At 40.5% G+C, this 6,325-nt stretch overlaps 1 pseudogene; it reads left to right on the top strand.

The window, feature by feature from the left end:
* Positions 1–309: 309 nt before the first annotated feature.
* Positions 310–2,343, top strand: LOC120862274 (annotated as a pseudogene).
* The last annotated feature ends 3,982 nt before the right edge of the window (positions 2,344–6,325 follow it).

Consider the following 6,325-nt stretch of genomic DNA (forward strand, 5'->3'; position numbering starts at 1 on the left):
TAAGTCCTCATCTATGAAACTGCCTGGAACAGGAAGCTACTTCAAGTTATGGAGGGAGGAAGTTATACTGTCGAAGAACCCAGAATGCTGAATTAAAATGTTGTTTATGGTACAGCCACTATAGAGAACAGTATGGGGTTTCCTTAAAAAACTAAAAATAGACCTACCATATGATCCAGCAATCCCACTCCTGGGCATAGAACAAGATAAAACCAGAATCTGAAAAGATGCCTGCATCCCAATGTTCATAGGAGCACTATTCGTAGTAGCCGAGACAGGGAAGCAGCCTAGATGTCCTTTGATCGAGGGATGGATACAGGTGCAGTACATATACAATGGACTATTACTCATGCATAAAAAAAGAATGAAATAATGCCATTTGTGGACCTAGAGATTATTATTCTAGTGAAGTCAGGCAGAGAAAAACAAGTATCACTAGATATCACTTACATGTAGAATCTAAAAAAAAAATGATACAAATGAATTTATTTACAAAACAGATTCACAGACTTAGAAAACAAACTTAAGGTTATCAAAAGGGAAAGGTACAGGGGAGGGATAAATTAGGAGGTTGGGATTAACATATACACACTACTATACATAAAATAGATAATTAGCAAAGACCTACTGTATAACACAAGGAACTCTACTCAAAACTCTGTAATAACCTATAGGGGAAAGAATCTGAAAAAGAATAGATACAGTAAGTTCCCCATATATGAACCTTTAAGCTGTAAACTTTCAAAGACACAAAAGTGCGTTCACAAAGTCCAGTCACTTAAGTTAGTTCTCGTTTCTGGCATTATCTGTAGAAGTTTGGTACTTACGAACACACTCTTGGAATGGATCTCATCTGTCTATAGGGGACTTGCTTATGTATACATATAGCTGAATCACTATGTATACATCTGAAACTATCATTATGTAAATCAACTATTCTCCGATATAAAATAAAAATTAAAAAAATAATAGGTCAGTACCCATGAAAAAAAATCCTGCTGAATGTTTAAGCATTATCCTCAAACCCCCAAATTTACACAAACAGCAAGCTGAATAGAGGCAAAGGACATTCTCCAACATTCACTCCATCATGGCTATTTCCACCAGTAGAATTGCTTCCAGAGAGCTGGTTCCATACTCAATCAAGAGACACTTCCTCCACTCCCACCCACCCCCTGGCCAGCACAGAGGGACTTCACAATGTCACAAACTCAGCATGCTTTCAAGTCTGCCAGGGAGCAGAGACTGCTGTGTGACTCCCATTTTTCCTCTGAATCGTTGAAGGCCCCAGGGTTTTTAGGTCTGTTAAAACAAAACTAAAATTTTCAGATCTTATTGCAGTAAAAGAGGTCATCACTGGTGCCATCCTGCCACGCTGGAGTTTGGCTACAGTCACGGAACACCTGGGTGCAGGGCGAGCACCAGGGCTGGGCGTCCTGGACCTTGCCCCAGTGCATTGCACTCTCAGCTGGGAAACTTACGTGTGCATGAGGCCGGAGCTCCACATGGGGCCAGGAAAGGCCAGGCAACCACAACATATCTGTGGGCTAGATGAGAGGCCCAGATGAACTTAAGGACGCTAGCATGGGACTCTTAGTTTTTCAAGATCTATACACTCCAAACCCTTAACCACCCCAGCTCTAGTGTCTGGGCTTTCCCTGGTTTTGTGAGGACTTAATTCTGATGATGGAAAAGCAAAGGACTTAATTACTTGCTTCAGTATCATTTAATATTGACTGAAATGTGAACCAAATGGTATTACAGCCATGGAAGAAAATTCAAGTTTATGGAAGAACCTAACGGATGAACACACCCAGTCTTGGATGAACACACCCAGTCGGCACCAGTATTTTATCTGTACTTCCTTTTCCAGCCTCTGGGGACCTCTTTGCCTGACTTCAGAACTATTGCTATGAGCTCAGAAGTGGTTACTCTGGAAAAGGAGCACTGTTAGGCCATGCCCAGGAAAACTTCCAATGACAAACTCCCTGCTTGTCTCAGGAAGTTCCTGGATTCTCCTGAATGGGATTACTGAAACCCAGAGGAAGGCACTTTTCAGGTAACCCTCACAGCAGAAACCTATGGTTGGTTTGTGTCTTGGAGGAAAAAGGAATCATACTTGCTCTTGGCTCAGCATCGTTATATCTCCCGCCTGTTTTTGGTTTTATTTGGCAGTGACATTGCAGATAAACTCCATTTCTTGAATGACAGGATATATACATAGGAAAAAGATACCATTATGATATTTGGTTACCCAACTTCTTTCAAATGTCAAGTCCAGAAATGTCCAAGTCGTCCCAGACAGACCATTTTCAGAATTCCAGACGATACTGTGATAAATGACATCACAGCTTCAAGCTTTAGAATTATAAAAAAACTCTCATCATTCCCCAAATGAAACAGCAAAATACAGCAAATTGAGCTCACTAATATTTTTATAAATCCAACTCAGAGGAAAGATGCCATTGCCAGCTGTTTTATTCATCTTAACTTGTGCATTGTGAATAAATTTTACAATGTTTTTTCTGTTAAAAAAAAAAAAAAAGATGATTACCTCAATGGAGGTTTTGAGTGTCTCAGGAGGGAGAAGTCAGAAGTGGGATATTGATAGGTTTCAAAGTTTGGGATCAATTGATTTAGGGCAGGTCATTCAAGGTGAAGAAGTACTTGAGACAAGGCAAAGTAGGTGCTAGATCAATCTAGGAGAGGTATATGTAAGTGAAAGGGAAGATCTTGAAGCACATCCTTGATATGTAAGATGTTATAACATTTGAGCTATTTACCCAGGTGACAAGACCATTATATCTTAACAAAAATTCTGTGGGAATTTCCTAAAGCAAACCATAAAATTACTTCTTGATTTACACCCATGTCTTTCCAGGTCAACGTTTTCCTGGAACGGACAACGAAACTGTGGTCCACAATACTTAGTCAAGTCCCATTGACACAAGGTCTCCGTTCTCGCTATCCTAGCTAACCAGTCCCCGCTCTACCACGATATGGGTGCCAGGGAGTGCCTTTTAATTGAAATGTTGCCAAACCAACAGGAACAACATCCAAACTTGTGAAGAAGACATTCCTCATTCAGAGATCTAAGATGTGGGGGACGCCTTGATTGAAAATTCCCTGGGGAGGAAGTGGGGATATTCTGTGTTTAGAAAGAAGTTCGCATATGGATACTGGCCGCCCAGATGGGTGAAACAAGCAGGAAACACTTACCTGATCATCACAAATTTGGGGCTTCCCTTCCATGGCCTAGAATCATCAGTGAAAAGCAGCTGCCCAGCTGGAGGCCACATTGCCCATCTTCCTGCGAGGGTAGGTGGAGCCTTGGGACTGGTCCCAGGAATGTGAGTGCCATGAGACTAGAGGTGAGGCAGCTTACTTTCAAAGTGGAAATCTGTGAAACAGATGTGCATTCTATTTTCTCTTTCTCCTCTGGCACTGAAGGAAAAATATTTTCGAACTCTAGGGAAAGGCCAAGCCACAAGGGGAAGATGCCTAAATGTCTGAATCTACATCTGAAAAGCTGCCCACAGACCAGAGGTTCTCACTGTGGTTTGTTAGGCAATGTAGATATAAGCTTCTCTTGGGTTAAGCCACTGAGATGTGGTAGCATATTTATAATGGTGGTGGTGGTGATTTAGTTGCTAAGTCATGTCCGACTCTTGTGACCCCATGGATGGTAGCCTGCTGGACTCCTCTGTCCATGGGATTCTCCAGGCAAGAATACTGGAGTGGGTTGCCGTTTCCTTCTCCAATATTTATAATAGTGGGTAGTATTGTTCTAACTAATGCATGGGGCTTATTATAAAAGATGGGAAATATGTATCAATAGCAACATCTGATACATTAATCTCAAAAGCAGTGCAAGCACATATGTATGGAATAATCAGGCCATTTGTTGTAACCACCACCATCTATATAAATAGAAGAAACATGGAAGAATATTGATTAAAATATTAATAAACATGTCTGAATACTGGTATTACTGATAATTCCTGTCACAGTTTATGCTTTTCTGAATTTTCCAAATGCTCTATAATAAGATATTTTTGACATAAGGAAAAAGGTTTTTGTTAAGATTTTTTTCCTATTAATAACTAGATGTGAGTATCTCTAAGACATAAACCATTACGTCCTGGCACATGGCAGGTTCTCAACAAATATCTACTTAATAATAATAATGATTAACAATGAGGCTCTCATACAGTAGCTTTTAGTTTCCCAGGGGTTGGTGATAAGTGGAGGGTTACACACGTGCTTTTTCAGAGTTGTGCTTGAAGATGTTCTTTTTTCAATAAAAAGCAACTTTATGAGTGAGTCATTCTTTAAAATAAGAGTGATTGGGAAGTAATACCAAAATGAACTTTAGTCAGGCACAGTTTTAAAAGTGTAAGGCTGAAACAGCAGCTTTCCAGACATGCCTGACCTAATACTGCTGTGACTCACAATTGAGAACCCTCGCCGGCGTAAGCAGTTGGTTCCTGAAACCGCTTGGGATCAGAGTGGAGCTGCTGGCAGCGGTGTTTTCTCCCCAGGGGGATGGTGAAGTGCCATCCAGGTCTGACTCCCTCTGAAAACATGCCTTCCATCACCATAGCAGCAAGACTGATCATCTCATTCTGACTAAAGACGTCTCTGCTCTCAATTCCGGGAGGGTAAAATCAGTGCTTCCAGACAAGGGATGAGTCACTGGTTTGGGCCTCATTAACATGGTATAGCCCTTATGTCTGCTAACAAGCAGGTATTAAATAAAAAGAGAATTCAGTTAAACAAATGAGTAAAATGGGGCAGACAGGCAGTGAGAATTACGGCAAATAACTCCAAATCTCAACTTTGCATTGGATGAAGGAAAGGTCAACTAAAAAACAAGCCAAGAATCCACCACGGGTGTACATGCATTCCCAAACATGAACCCCCCTCCCACCCCCCTCCCCACAACATCTCTCTGGGTCATCCCCGTGTACCAGCCCCAAGCATGCCGTATCCTGCATCGGACATAGACTGGCGATTCGATTCTTACATGATGTTATACATGTTTCAATGCCATTCTCCCAATGGCATTCATGTCAATGTATGGCAAAAACAATACAGAATTGTAAAGTAAAATAAAAAATAAATAAATACATTAAAAATAATAATAATAAAAATAAAAAGAGAATTGGACTTACAAAAAAAAAAACACAAGACAAAACCCACAACTCTAGAAAGCTACATTAACCCTTTAAATACACAATCCAAGCTCTTTAAAGAGGCAGAGGCACCTGGTTGTTAGAAGAAAATGTTGATTTAAACATACACTTATCTCTGAAGGACAAACAAGGTTGTTATCATGAAGGGTTCCCAGTTGAATATGCCTCTTCAGAAGGGATTTGGAGTTAGAAGAGAGACTGTGTCTTGCTGCTGCTGAAATGGAGGGTTGAGTGGACAGGAAATAGGAAGCCCAGTAACAGCTTTGTGAGGAGAGGAGTCAGTTAGGAACATTCAGAAGGAACTTTGTGGCTTTTGGAACAATAGGTATGTTGTTAAATAAAAGAAGATACATGAAAGAGACAGAGCTAGACCATAAGAAAATGCAACTGTTCCGCTCACATTTGACTAAATAAGGATATGTGATCAGACTTTCCCAGGGTTAAATACAGGCACACAGCATAGAAAATACAGAGTTCAAACTAGCAATTTTTTCCACTACCCACCCCCTACAAAAATGTATAGGCAACCTTCAGTACAAGTAGTTAATTGAAGCCCCATTTTTTTTTCTTGCAAAGATGACACTCTAAAATTTTATAATCTCTAATAGAGCAACTGTGCCAGTATTATTATATGGAAGCCCTTCCTAATGATTCTGGTTCCAAAGACACCGTCTTGTGGACTGAGATGGCAGCAGCAAGACTCTTCATTAGGATGAAAGGAGAGGCTAATAACTTGTCAACAGAAGTTATAAAGAGCTAGGAGCACCTTTAAAGAGCTCATGTGAACATGATCTCATTCTTAAAAACGTTACGACATAGAACTATTTGGTAAAAGGACAGAAAAGCTAAGCAAAAGGGATTCCATCCAGGATGGCGCTGAGAGCTGTCATATATACACATGCGAGTGGAGAGCATCTTAGAGGAGGGTTCTCTAAGGTCGAAGACACACTTTGAATAGACAACAGTAAGTTAGTTCCCAGCTGCTTTGACAAAAGTTATCTCAGTGTCTCAAAACAAAGCACTGGAAGAAAGCCAATAAACAAAATAGACTCAGGCTCCAGAGACCTCTAACAAAATGTGGTTACTGAGGAGATAAAACCCAAATGTGAATTGTAAACCAAACAAGTGAA

The sequence above is a fragment of the Oryx dammah genome, unplaced genomic scaffold (genome assembly GCF_014754425.2).
Source record: "Oryx dammah isolate SB20612 unplaced genomic scaffold, SCBI_Odam_1.1 HiC_scaffold_3, whole genome shotgun sequence".
Classification (NCBI taxonomy): Eukaryota; Metazoa; Chordata; class Mammalia; order Artiodactyla; family Bovidae; genus Oryx; species Oryx dammah.